Consider the following 12389-nt stretch of genomic DNA (forward strand, 5'->3'; position numbering starts at 1 on the left):
ACTTGAGTTGCATTTCAATTTAAAAAATAAAGACAGGAATTAACATATGTGCAAAACTTAGCATAAATATCATAAATGTCTGGCATTTAGAAATGGCTCATTATGGGTAACTTCTCATCCATGGTGTTGTTGTCATCACTTCAAGCTCCAAATTGACTGCAAACACTCCTTAAAAAAACAAACCCTCACTAAAAAACAACTAGAGGGTAAATAATGAGAATATTATATTGTGTGGTCATGGGATTGTGGGTGATATTTCCCCCTTCAATATACACGAAAACCTTCTATGATTTATATTTCAGCCTTGTATGATTCATAATATATACCACTTAAAATTGGAAAAAATAAACCTCCAAACAGTAGCCAGCTATATTATCACTCCAGATTGTTCATTCTTGGAAGGCATTCTACCAGAAATTCAACACCATCACCAAGAGTTGATTTAATGCCATTCCTAAAGATGTGCATGAGCTCAGCATTGGGGTAATTATAATTGAAGCCTGACACACCTGAGTTCAAATTCCAGCCCTGTCAGCTATGAGCCGTGTGATGTTGGAAGAAGGGAGTACTTCTTCTAAGTCTTCTATTCTACCTCCTCGAGTCAGTAAGAGACCCAAGTAGGAAAATGTAGCCCTTAGTACGATACCCAACGCGTAGTGGGTTGGCAATGACATCCAACAAGATATTCCCTTCGTTTGCAGAAGACCTTTAAGAAGCATAACCATGGATACTGATTTCCCTTTGACAGTGGGAGAAACTGGCAAGTTTAATTCCTATTGCTGAGGGTGTGGAGTCAGACAGCTGCTCGTTCTCCACAGGGAAAGTTAAAATCAGGACAACCACTCAGCACAGCCATTATTCGGTAATGCCTAGGAAAGCTGAAGATGCAGGTTTCCCTACATCCCAGCAAGTCCACTTGTAGGTTGATGCCCTAGAAAATGTGTGGCAAGGAGACAGACACAAGAATGTTCATTGCAACAATAGTTATGAGAGCAAAAAACTGGAAGCATTCTAAATGCCTGTTGGCAGAGAAATGGATAAATCAATTGTGATATAATCATGAAATGAAACCTCTACAGCAATTAAAATGACTGAACTAGTGATATGTGCAACATGGGTAAATCTCAAAACCATGAAGCTGAAGGAAAAAAATAGTGGCAGAATGATTTGTACAACGTAGCACATTTTAAAAAGATGTGGGTTTTTTTCATGTTTAGTTTTGAGAAAAAGAGAGACAGAGTGTGAGCAGGGGAGGGGCAGAGAGAGAGGAAGACAGAATTCAAAGCAGGCTCCAGGCTCTGAGCTGTCAGCACAGAGCACGACGTGGGGCTCTAATTTACAAACCAGGAGATCATGACCTGAGCCAAAGTTGGATGCTTAACTGACTGAGCCACCCAGGCGCCCCTGGTGCAATTTTCATATGGTTTAAAAACAGGTAAAACAACAGTATACAATTTTTTGGAATTCTATATATCAGCTTTTAAAAATAATAAGTAGGGCGACCTAGCTGGCTCAGTCGAAAGAGTGTGTGACTCTTTATCTTGGGGTGGTGAGTTCAAGCACCACACTGGGTGTAGAGATTACTACTAAATGAATGAATGAATGAACTTAAAAAATAATAATAATTTCAGAAGGGTGGTTATCTTAAGAAAGAAAAAGAAAGAAATGTAATAGGGGAGATATACATGTGCATGTGTGTGTAATTTTTTAAAGTTAATTTATTTATTTTGAGATAGAGGGAGAGAACCAGAGGGGATGGGACAGAGAGATAGGGGGACAGAGGATCCAAAGTGGGCTCCATGCTGAGGGCAGAGAGCCCGAAGGGGGGCTCAAACTTATGAACCATGACCTGGGCCAAAGTCAGACACAAAACCAACTGAGCCACCTAGGGATACCTATTTCTGTAATATTTTATATCTTCGTTTTATTTATTATTTGTTTTTAGAGAGATAGAGCATGAGTGGAGGAGGGGCAGAGAGAGAGAAGGAGACACAGAATCTGAAGCAGGCTCCAGGCTCCATACCATCAGTGCAGAGCCTGACGCGGGGCTCAAACTCACAAACTGTGAGATCTGACCTGAGCTGAAGTCAGATGCTCAACCAACTGAGCCACCCAAGCACCCCTATTTTTTTATCTTTAAAAGTATCTGGGGGTGCCTGCCTGGGTCAGTTGGTGGAGTATAAAACTTTTGATCTTGGGGTTGTGGGTTCAAGCCCCATGCTGGGTATAGAGATTACTTAAAAATAAAATCTTAAAATTTTCAAAAAAGTATCTAAAGTAAATATATCATAATGTTAGAATTTGTGTGTAAGGATTTGGATGTTTATTATATTAATCTTTATACATATAGATGTATATGTTTATAAGCAGAAAACACATTGTCTTACTGTGTCATAGGCACTGTTAGATTCTTTGCTTGTGTTAATGTAATCATTTGAACAAGGCTATAAGGTAGTTACTCTGATGTCTTCCATTTTACAGATGAGAAAACTTGCCTGATGTCATAGTTTTGGTTAAGTGGTGATCCCGGTATTTGAAGGCAAACTGGCTTCAGAGTCTGATCTCTTAACAACCACACCCTACTGCCTCTTGAAATGCTTCAATTTTTTAAATTTTTAAATTTTTTATTTTAGTTTTTGTAAAATAAACTCTACCCCCAAATGGGGCTTGAACTCACAAACTTGAGACCAAGAGTCGCAAGCTCTACCAACTGAGCCAGCCAGGAACCCTTCAAAAATATTTTATCCAGGGGCGCCCGGCTGGCTCAGTCGGTTAAGCCTCTGACTTCGGCTCAGGTCAGATCTCACGTTCGTGGGTGTGAGCCCCGTGTCAGGCTCTGTGCATTAGCTGTGCTGACAGCTCAGAGCCTGGAGCCTGCTTCTGGTCCTGTGTCTCCTTCTCTCTCTGCCCCTCCCCCTCTCATGCTCTGTCTCTTTCTGTATCAAAAATAAATAAAACATCAAAAAAATTAAAAAACATATTTTTTCCAGATAAGAGCGAAGCAGGACAAACAGGGAGGTAAAACCCTGTGACATCACAAAGGTCACTAAAAAGACATTTCAACAATCTTTCCTCACCTTCTTCTGCTCTTGGTAGGAAATGCTTCCATTTCCCACCATACCACGTGACAAAAGCCAGTGAGCCCTACCTAGACCTACAGACCACCCAACGTCACCAGACTGTGATAACACTACAGTAAAGGCCTTGACTTGGCATGAGGAGGATAAGTCAAACAATAAACTCTGAGAAGACTCTTTGGAGGCCTCAGATCTCCAAGAAATCCTCTGGAAGACAATGCAAAGCAGAATAACTAGTTCTATGAGTGAAGAAACTTTTTATTTGGAGTCTGAGCTAACAATCTTGAAAGTTTAGAGTGTTGCTAAATTACTATCAGCATTTGGGCAGGACTATTTAAATGGGAAAATTCCCAAATGAGTCATAATCATAAAATAAAAGTGGCCTCCAAGCTTCTGCTAGATTACACCAGAGCACAATTAAGAAAATATTGGAAATCAAATGTAATATCTTCTTCCAGATCTGTTGGTGGCCTCCGCCAACACTGTGGGGTGGTTCAAAGACCATTATGGACAGCTGGCCTGTGGGAAAAGGCTGACAGCCCTGCCTTCATGTTCCGCATCCAGGCACAGCATGGCTCAAAGGCTTGGGCAGGGGGAGGGGGAGGGGGTGCTGAAGACTAGGACTGGTGGTGGCAAATCTCAAAGAGAAGTTAACTGAGCAAGCAAAAAGCTTTAGGATGAAAGTTATCTGGCCATTTTTCAAGTGGATAATTTATTTTTGGATAACAGAAGATATTTTTAGTTCTGTCATATCTCTGGATTTTATTATTTTATTCTCCCTCCAGGAAGTCCCTTTGGTCATCTCTCCATTACCACACAAGAGTGAATACCTAGGGTGCCTGAGTGGCTCAGTTGGTTGAGCTACCGACTTCAGCTTAGGTCATGATCTCACGGTTTGCAGGTTCGGGCCCATCATAGGGCTCTGTGCTGACAGCTTGCTCAGAGCCTGGAGTCTGCTTCGGATTCTGTGTCTCCTTCTGTCTCTGCCTCTCCCCTGTTCGTGCTGTCTCTTTGTCTCTCAATAATAAATAAATGTAAAAAAATTTTTAATAAAAAAATTTTAAAAATAAATAAAAATCAAAAAGAGTGAATACCTAAATGGATAAGTCAATCCTTAGATTTCCAGAGCAATTTCTTCTTTACAAAAAGGTCCCGTATCCATTATGCCATTTGATCTTCATGTTATTTAAGTCATAGGAAATAGGAATAACAACAATAGCAATAATATTGAATGTCTTATGCTAATGAAAGCCAATCACAAAAGAGCACATACTGTAGATTCCATGTCTAGGAAATGTCCAAATTAGGTAAATCCTCGGAGGTTTACTGGTTGGTTACTGGTTGCCAGGGGTTGTGGGGAAGGGGTAATGGCGAGTGACGACTAATGGGGACAGGGTTTCTTTTTGAGGTGATGGGAAAGTTCTGGAATTAAATAGTGGTAGTGATTGCACAACCTTGAGAATATATGAAAAACCACTGAATTATATACTTTATTTTTTCTTGGAGCAGCAGCTGAAAGTTTATTAGAGTATAAGATCAGAAAGTAAGAATATAGAAAATCTCTCTTTACAGAGAGGGGACTTTTAATACCCTTGAATTATACACTTTAAAATGGTGAATTTTATTAACTGTGACTTTTACCTCAACTTTAAAAAATTGCAAAACAAAATAAAACCATACTTGCCATGTACTAAGAGTGGCTAAAGGGCTTTACTTGCATCAAACCATTTATGTCCCCTAATCATGCTGACAAGTTTACAAGATATCATTTCCTCATTTCATAGATGAGGACACAGGCTCAGAGAGATGCGCAGTCCACAGTGGTGTGGTGAACAGATAAACACTAACCAAAATTCCGTTTTCTGACCTTCCCTCTCCAAATCAGCTTCATAACTGTCATTCTAGCAATTCAAGGAGATATTTCCAAATGTAATTCATCCGATAGTGTTTCCTCTGCTCAGCTGTCTAGGTAATAGGTTTTTATGCTTACTTTTTATGGTATCTTTAAAATTAGGGTTCTTTCTCCTCAATTTTTGAGAATTAAACATAACAGTGACTTCCCCCTTGAAAGTCCTTAACTCTGTAAACCACCTTTCTTCTGATAAAAAGCAAAGTTTCATTTCTTAGCTCCTCTCTCCAGGGAAGTCCCTCAGGTTCAAGTACCCACAGCTGATTTTAGGTAAAGCTGTGATGGATATCCCCTACCCACCCCTGCTCCAGGGACATGATTACCTTGCCACATGGTTCCCAAAGGTTTTTGTTTACTCTGATCTAACAGATCGTTGGATTACAAGTGAGTCCGTCAAAATACTAGAGAAGGGAAAGACACACAGCAACAGCCTCTGTGCTGGGTAAATCCTCGGACATTCAGAGTTGGAGCAAACCTTATAGAATATATTCTGACTTTGAGAATGTCAGGGGGGATTCCAGGGTAGAGAGATGTTAAGTGACTTTCCCATGGCCATGGAGCTAGCAGGAGAACTGAGTCTAAATTCCTGACACCGTGTATCATTGCCTTGATAGATTTCTCAAAAGATTCCCAATCCTCAAGACGGCTCCATTTAGTGTAACTGATACTGTTTGTTCACACATTACTATGAGACCTTAACTGGTTAAAAATGATACTCCTGACATATCCATATGATGGATTATTATCCAATGATTAAGAGTTAGGAGGATTAGTATTTATTGATATTTATATAAAATATGTTTTAAAAGGTTAGCTAAAAATAAATACAGCACAATCCTACTTTTATGAAAAACAAAAACAAAAAGCCATATGCATAAACACTTATAAATACTAGAATATGTACTGAAATGTTAGCAGAGATATCTCTGGATGGTATCATTATAGGAGATTACTTTTCTTCTTTGTAATAATCTGTTCTAATATGTTTACAATTTACTTTTGAAAAGAGTAATTGTCTAGTTTTAAAAAAAAAGGAGAGGCGGGGCTCCTGGGTGGCTCAGTTGGTTAAGTGTTAGATTTCAGCTCAGGTCATGATCTCATGGTTCTCGAGTTTGAGCCCCGCATCTCTGCTGTCAGCACAGAGCCTGCTTTGCATCCTCTGTACGCCCCCCCCCGCCTGTCCCCATTGGTTCTCTCTCTCTCAAAACAAATAAATAAAGTTAAAAAAAAAGTGAGAGGGGTGCTTGACTGGTTCAGTCCATCAAGCATCTTATTTATTTTGGCTCAGGTCATGATCTTGGGGTCATGGAATCAAGTCCTGCGCTGAGCATGGAGTCTGCTTAAGATTCTCTTTATCTCCCTTTGCCCTTCTCCCTGGCTTGTGCTCTCTCACTAGAAAAAAAAAAAAAAGCAAGAGTAGTCAAAAGATTCTTAAATGAGACACAAAAAGTACCAAGCATAAAATAAGTAATTGATAAAATGAACTACTTTAAAATAATGAAAGACATGATTAAGAGAGTGAAAAGGTGAGTCACAGACTGGAAAAATATATTCATAATGCATGCATCCAATAATGGACTCAAAGCCAAAATATATATTATAAAAAACTTTACCCCCAAAAAACAAAACAAAACAAAAAAAAGTTTTGCAGATAACTAAATAAAAGACAGACAACCCAACAGTTAAATGGGTAAGAGACTTGGGGCGCCTAAGTGGTTCAGTTAGTTAAGTGTTTGACTCTTGATTACAACCACTTTGAAAAACTATTTGTCTTTACCTATTGAAATGAAACCCATGCTTACCCTGCGATCTAACAATTTCTCTCCTAGGGATGTACCTAAGGGAAGAGAAGGCTTATGTCCACTAACAGAAACATAAGGATGCCCACAGCACTGCAGTTCATAATCACTAAAAACTGGATATGCACAATGCCAAGGAACAGCTGGCATTGTGATCTATCCACATAGTGGGATACTTAGCTACAAACCTGAACTCCTGCTTTATGCCACGGCATGGATGAATTGCCCAGACATAACATTGAAAGAGCATATGTGCAGCATATTCTGTGATCGTATTGATAAGATGGGCAAAATTTCTGCTGACAGAGGCTGGATTGTTGGTTGTCTGGGAAGATGGAGAGGAAAAACAAGGCTATTGACTGGGTGGAACCATGAGAGCCTTCTAAGATGCTGGAAACATTCAATGTAACGTGATCTAGAGTTACACGGGTATATACATGGGTAAAGATTCATCAAGCTTAAGATTTTCACATTTTACTGGATATCATTATACCTTAACTTTTTAAAAAAATTATTAAAAATGTGGGTGACGCCTGGGTGGCTCAGTAGGTTGAGAGTCCGACTGCCCCTCAGGTCATCATCTCACAGTTCGTGAGTTCGAGCCCCATGTCGGACTCTGTGCTGACAGCTTAGAGCCTGGAGCCTGCTTCAGATTCTGTGTCTCCCTCTCTCCACCCCTCTACTGCTCACACTCTGTCTTTCTCTCCCTCAAAATCAAATAAACATTTAAAAAATGGGGCACCTGGGTGTCTTAGTTGGTTAAGCGTCTGACTCTTGATTTCTGCTCAGGTCATGTCAGTCTCTGTGTTGGCCGTGCAGAGCCTGCTTGGGATTCTCTCTCTCTCTCTCTCTCTCTCTCTCTCTCTCTCTCTCTCTGCCCCTTTCCAACCCCTCAAACTAAATAAACTAAAAAAAGAAAAAAGAAAGAAAAGAAATACAAATTTTAAAAAAGTGCTATTAAAATGTGTCAGAGCAGCAAGACAAAAGCTATTTATTCAGTGTTTAGATGATAAATATTAAGACTAAAAATTCAGAGCTTGAAATATGCAGCTCATAAAAAAAATGGCCAGGTTTCCTTCACAGTAGGAAAGGACTATTCTGAGCTTTTCTTCTTTTTTTTTTAAATTTTTTTAAATGTTTTCTTTATTTTTGATACAGAGAGAGACAGAGCATGGGAGGGGGAGGGGCAGAGAGAGAAGGAGACACAGAACCGGAAGCAGGCTCCAGGCTCTGAGCTAGCTGTCAGCACAGAGCCTGATGCGGGGCTCGAACCCACGAACGTGAGATCTGACCTGAGCCAAAGTTGGAGGCTTAACTGACTGAGCCACTCAGGCGCCCCCTGAGCTTTTCTTCTGAGAACGTTCACTATTTCCCTAGTCCCTTCCTAGTCTGCTTCTCACTGGTGAACCAAAATAAAGGCTGATACTGTGCTGAAACCCCAGATTCAAGGTGAACCTCAGATCCCAACTCTAATCCAGCCATTTATCATTTGACAATTAAGGGGCTGGGTTAAATATAATTTATACTTTCACATTTACAAACATATACAGGTATCACAGAGAGGAAACCAAATTATTCCATGCCTTTGGATAGGAATCAACACACATTACCAAACTATTGACAGGTGGTTGTGCCTGGGTTCCCCCCCAGCAAAATTAGGAGACATTTGTTTCCTGGCATGTGCTAGCAGGTCTCTGAGTTTCTTTGCCCAGCTGTTGTCGTTCCTTCATTCCCAAAGGCCTGGCCCACATCTCATTTCTGCTCAGATGCCAGATCATTTATAGACAAACAAGGTGTTACTGAAAGACTGTCAGTCATGCCTTTCCCCCAAGGCACTTGCATTATTAAAGGGGACCTTCAGGGCACCTGGGTGGCTCAGTGGGTTAAGTGTCCAACTTTGGCTCAGGTCATGATCTCACAGTTCATGGGTTCAAACCTTGTGTCCAGCTCTGTGCTGACAGCTCAGAGCCTGGAGCCTGCTTCAGATTCTGTCTTTCCCTCTCTCTCTGCCCCTTCCCGATTCAGTGTGTGTGTGTGTGTGTGTGTGTGTGTGTGTGTGTGTGTGTGTGTATGTCTTTCAAAAATAAATAAGCATTAAAAAAATAATAAAAAGGGACTTTACAGACACTCTAGGCAGAAATATGTGGGAGGAAGAAGGGGAGTTTACAAAAACAAGTTGCATTTGTAATGATTGTCAGGTTCCCTAAAATTTTTTGAGGAAATTCCAAGAAGCTCAGAAGATTTTAGATAAACTAAAACTTAAAATTTCATAGCAAACCAAATCCCTCAGTACACTTGCATGTCATTATCTGGCTTGAGCCTCACAGCAACCTGTGAGGTGGCCTGGGTCACTAATCCCATTTTACAGGCCTAGAGACTTACTGACTGGGAAAGAGAGGCAGGTTCACAGGATTAAGGAACTGGAGCTACAGGACTTAGAAAGTGAACTTGAGTCACCTGAATCATGACCCCACACTACTTTTCTCTTTCAGAAAAGCCTTTTATTTATTTAACTTTATTTTTATTTTTGAGAGAGAGTGGGGGAGGTCAGGGAGAGAATCCCAGGCAGTGTGTAGCCCAAGGTGGGACTCAAACCCATGAATGGGGAGATCATGACCTGAGCTCAGATCAAGAGTCAGACACTTAATCGACTGAGCCACCAGGCGCCCTGAAAAGCCTTTTAATCAACGTGGTTGCATGAGCCACCATTCCTGGAATCAGCAGAGAGAAATTAAGAGCTTACATATGTAGAATTGCCCCTGGAAAATTCTTTCTCTTTTTTCTTTCCTCCTCTAGTTTTCATTGTAGTCCCTCTTCTGCTGTGTAGCCTCTCGCACCTTCAGAAGGTGCCGGTGGTAACTGCAAACTCCCACAACCTTTGATTTCAAATTTTCTTCCCATTTATTTTCGCCTCTGGTCGTGGGTGGGTAGCGGTGGCACTGAGAGGTGGCTTGAGGAGGGCTTTAGCCTCGCTGCTCATCAAGACACTCCAAATAAACAGGCAGTTTAAGTAGAAAAAGTGCTAGGGAAACTCAGCTTCCTACCAATTGCCTGAAATTCAGAGTCCTTAGGTCGCATAGCTCCAAAGGGTATCATTTATGTGAAATACCAGGTAAGGGATCCCCCTGGGGTTGCACAAGAGAGACATGTCTAGCCACCTTCCAAAGAGGCTATCTCTTTTAGGCACTCCATGGTAGAAATTCTGGAGCCTCCCTTGATAAGTTGTAGGAAATCAGGACTTCCCAGGATCTGGCAAATGACAGCAGAAAGGAATCAAGTCCACAGAGATCACTGAAGTAAAAAGGTGGGGTGGGGGAGCGCTGGGTGGCTTAGCCGGTTGAGCATCCGGCTCAGGTCATGATCCCAGGGTCACGGCATCAAGCCCCTTGTGGGGCTCCTCGCTGAGCGTGGAGACGGCTTAAGATTCTGTCTTCCTCTGCCCCTCTCCCGCTTGCACTCTCCCTCTCGCTCTCAAAATAAATAAATAAATAAATAAATAAATAAATAAATAAATAAATAAATAAAATTTAAAATAAAGAAAGTAAAGGAGAAACAAAACGGGACCATAGGTTGATACAGGTAAGGTCCAGAGTCTCAGAGGTCAGGGAGTTCAGCCAGCAAATAGCACAATGAAGCAAGGCCTCACATTGATCTTGGGGTAAGGCTGTCCGGACTTTGGCCTTACGTGGAGATGAGAGGAGTTCTTTTTTTTTTTTTTAATGTTTATTTTATTTTTGAAAGGAGAAAGAGACAGAGCACAAGTGGCAGAGGGGCAGAGAGAGAGGGAGACACAGAATCCAAAGCAGGCTCCAGGCTCTGAGCTGTCAGCACAGAGCTGGATGTGGGACTTGAACCCTCAAACTGAGAGATCATGACCTGGGCTGAAGTCCGATGCTCAATCAACTGAGCCACCCAAGCGCCCCAGTGGATTCATATTTTGATCTGGAGTCTTAAGTTTTTACTATGTTCTCAAGTGTGGGACATCTACTAATCCAAGGGAGAATTAATTTGGCTATACCACTATGAATTACATTGTTTATCAAATATGCCAAATCTCTCAACTCTGGAAGATTGGTGGGAGGTTAAATCACCCTCTGTGTTGGCGGGCCAAATGCTGGTTTGGTTGCATGTAGGAAGTGGAGTAAGATCTATATAAGCTGCAAGTCTCATATTCTGGCCCCAGGTGCCCATTTCCAGACTGAAAAGGACAGTCTAACTGGGAGAAAAGAAAAAGAAAGGGTCTTACTCCTGTTCATAAATCCCAGTGTTCTGTTTTTAGGTCACCAGGAGGCCCAGAGTGTCCTTAGTTAGGTCTCTTTGGACACGCATTAGTTGGGCCACCTTAAACAACTGTGGTGCTGACTGGGGGAAAGTTGTGAACTCCCTACAGATGTTATATCTGACCTCTCTTGGATACTACTCCTTCCTTTCCTGTTCAATTCCAGAGTAGAGAACAGACAACTTAACCAGCTTTGTTGGAAGTTTGTCAACACCTGTTTAAATTTGTTTATGTTTTTTTTTTAATTTAGTTTTGAGAGACAGAAAGAGACAACACGAGCAGGAGAGGGTCAGAGAGAGAGGGAGGCACAGAATCTGAAGCAGGCTCCAGGCTCTGAGCTAGCTGTCAGCACAAAGCCTGACGCAGGGCTCGAACCCACAAACCGTGAGATCATGACCTGAGCTGAAGTTGGACGCTCAACCGATTGAGCCACCCAGACACCCTAACACCTGTTGTTTAGAACAGAAGGGCCACATCAGCAACCCCAGGGGCTTCAGGGGTGCCTGCAATGCCCCCATGCATCTGCATGAAGGTAAATTTTGCAAAACGACACTCTGACCCATTGCTTTTCACATTATATCCTACCATGTAGACCCTGCTCCAAGACCCTGGTCTTTCTTTTTGGGGAGACTAATCTCCATTACACTGTGGGCAGAGAATGTGATACAAATGGGCAGCACATCAAAAGGTTTGGCATCAATAATTCCACCCCCAGCCAGGGAATTGATATAACTAGGAATATAAGAGACGTGAGAAGTTGTGGGATACTAATAATAAGCATTTATGATTTACCATGTGTGAGGAGGCACTGTGCTGTACATGCCATGTACATTAGGTGCTTCATTTAAAGTTTATTTAAGGGGCGCCTGGGTGGCTCAGTCAGTTAAGCGTCAACTTTGGCTCAGATCATGATCTCACGGTTCTTGAGTTCGAGCCCCACATTGGGCTCTGGGCTGACAGCTCAGAACCTAGAGCCTGCTTCAGATTCTGTTTGTGTGTGTGTGTGTGTGTGTGTGTGTCTGACCCTCCTCTGCTCACATTCTGTCTCTCTCTCAAAAAATAAACATTAAAAAAAATGAAAAAATATATGGGATGCCTGGGTGGCTCAGTCGGTTAGTCCTCCGACTTCAGCTCAAGTCATGATCTCACGTTCGTGGGTTCAAGCCCCATGTTGGGCTCTGTGCTGACAGCTCAGAGCCTGGAGCCTGCTTCAGATTCTGTGTCTCCTTTTCTCTCTGCCCCTCCCCCTCTCATGCTCTGTCTCTCTCTGTATCAAAAATAAATAAAACATTTAAAAAATTAAAAATTAAAAAATAAAGTTTACT

Source organism: Suricata suricatta, chromosome 7, assembly GCF_006229205.1.
Source record: "Suricata suricatta isolate VVHF042 chromosome 7, meerkat_22Aug2017_6uvM2_HiC, whole genome shotgun sequence".
Lineage (NCBI taxonomy): Eukaryota > Metazoa > Chordata > Mammalia > Carnivora > Herpestidae > Suricata > Suricata suricatta.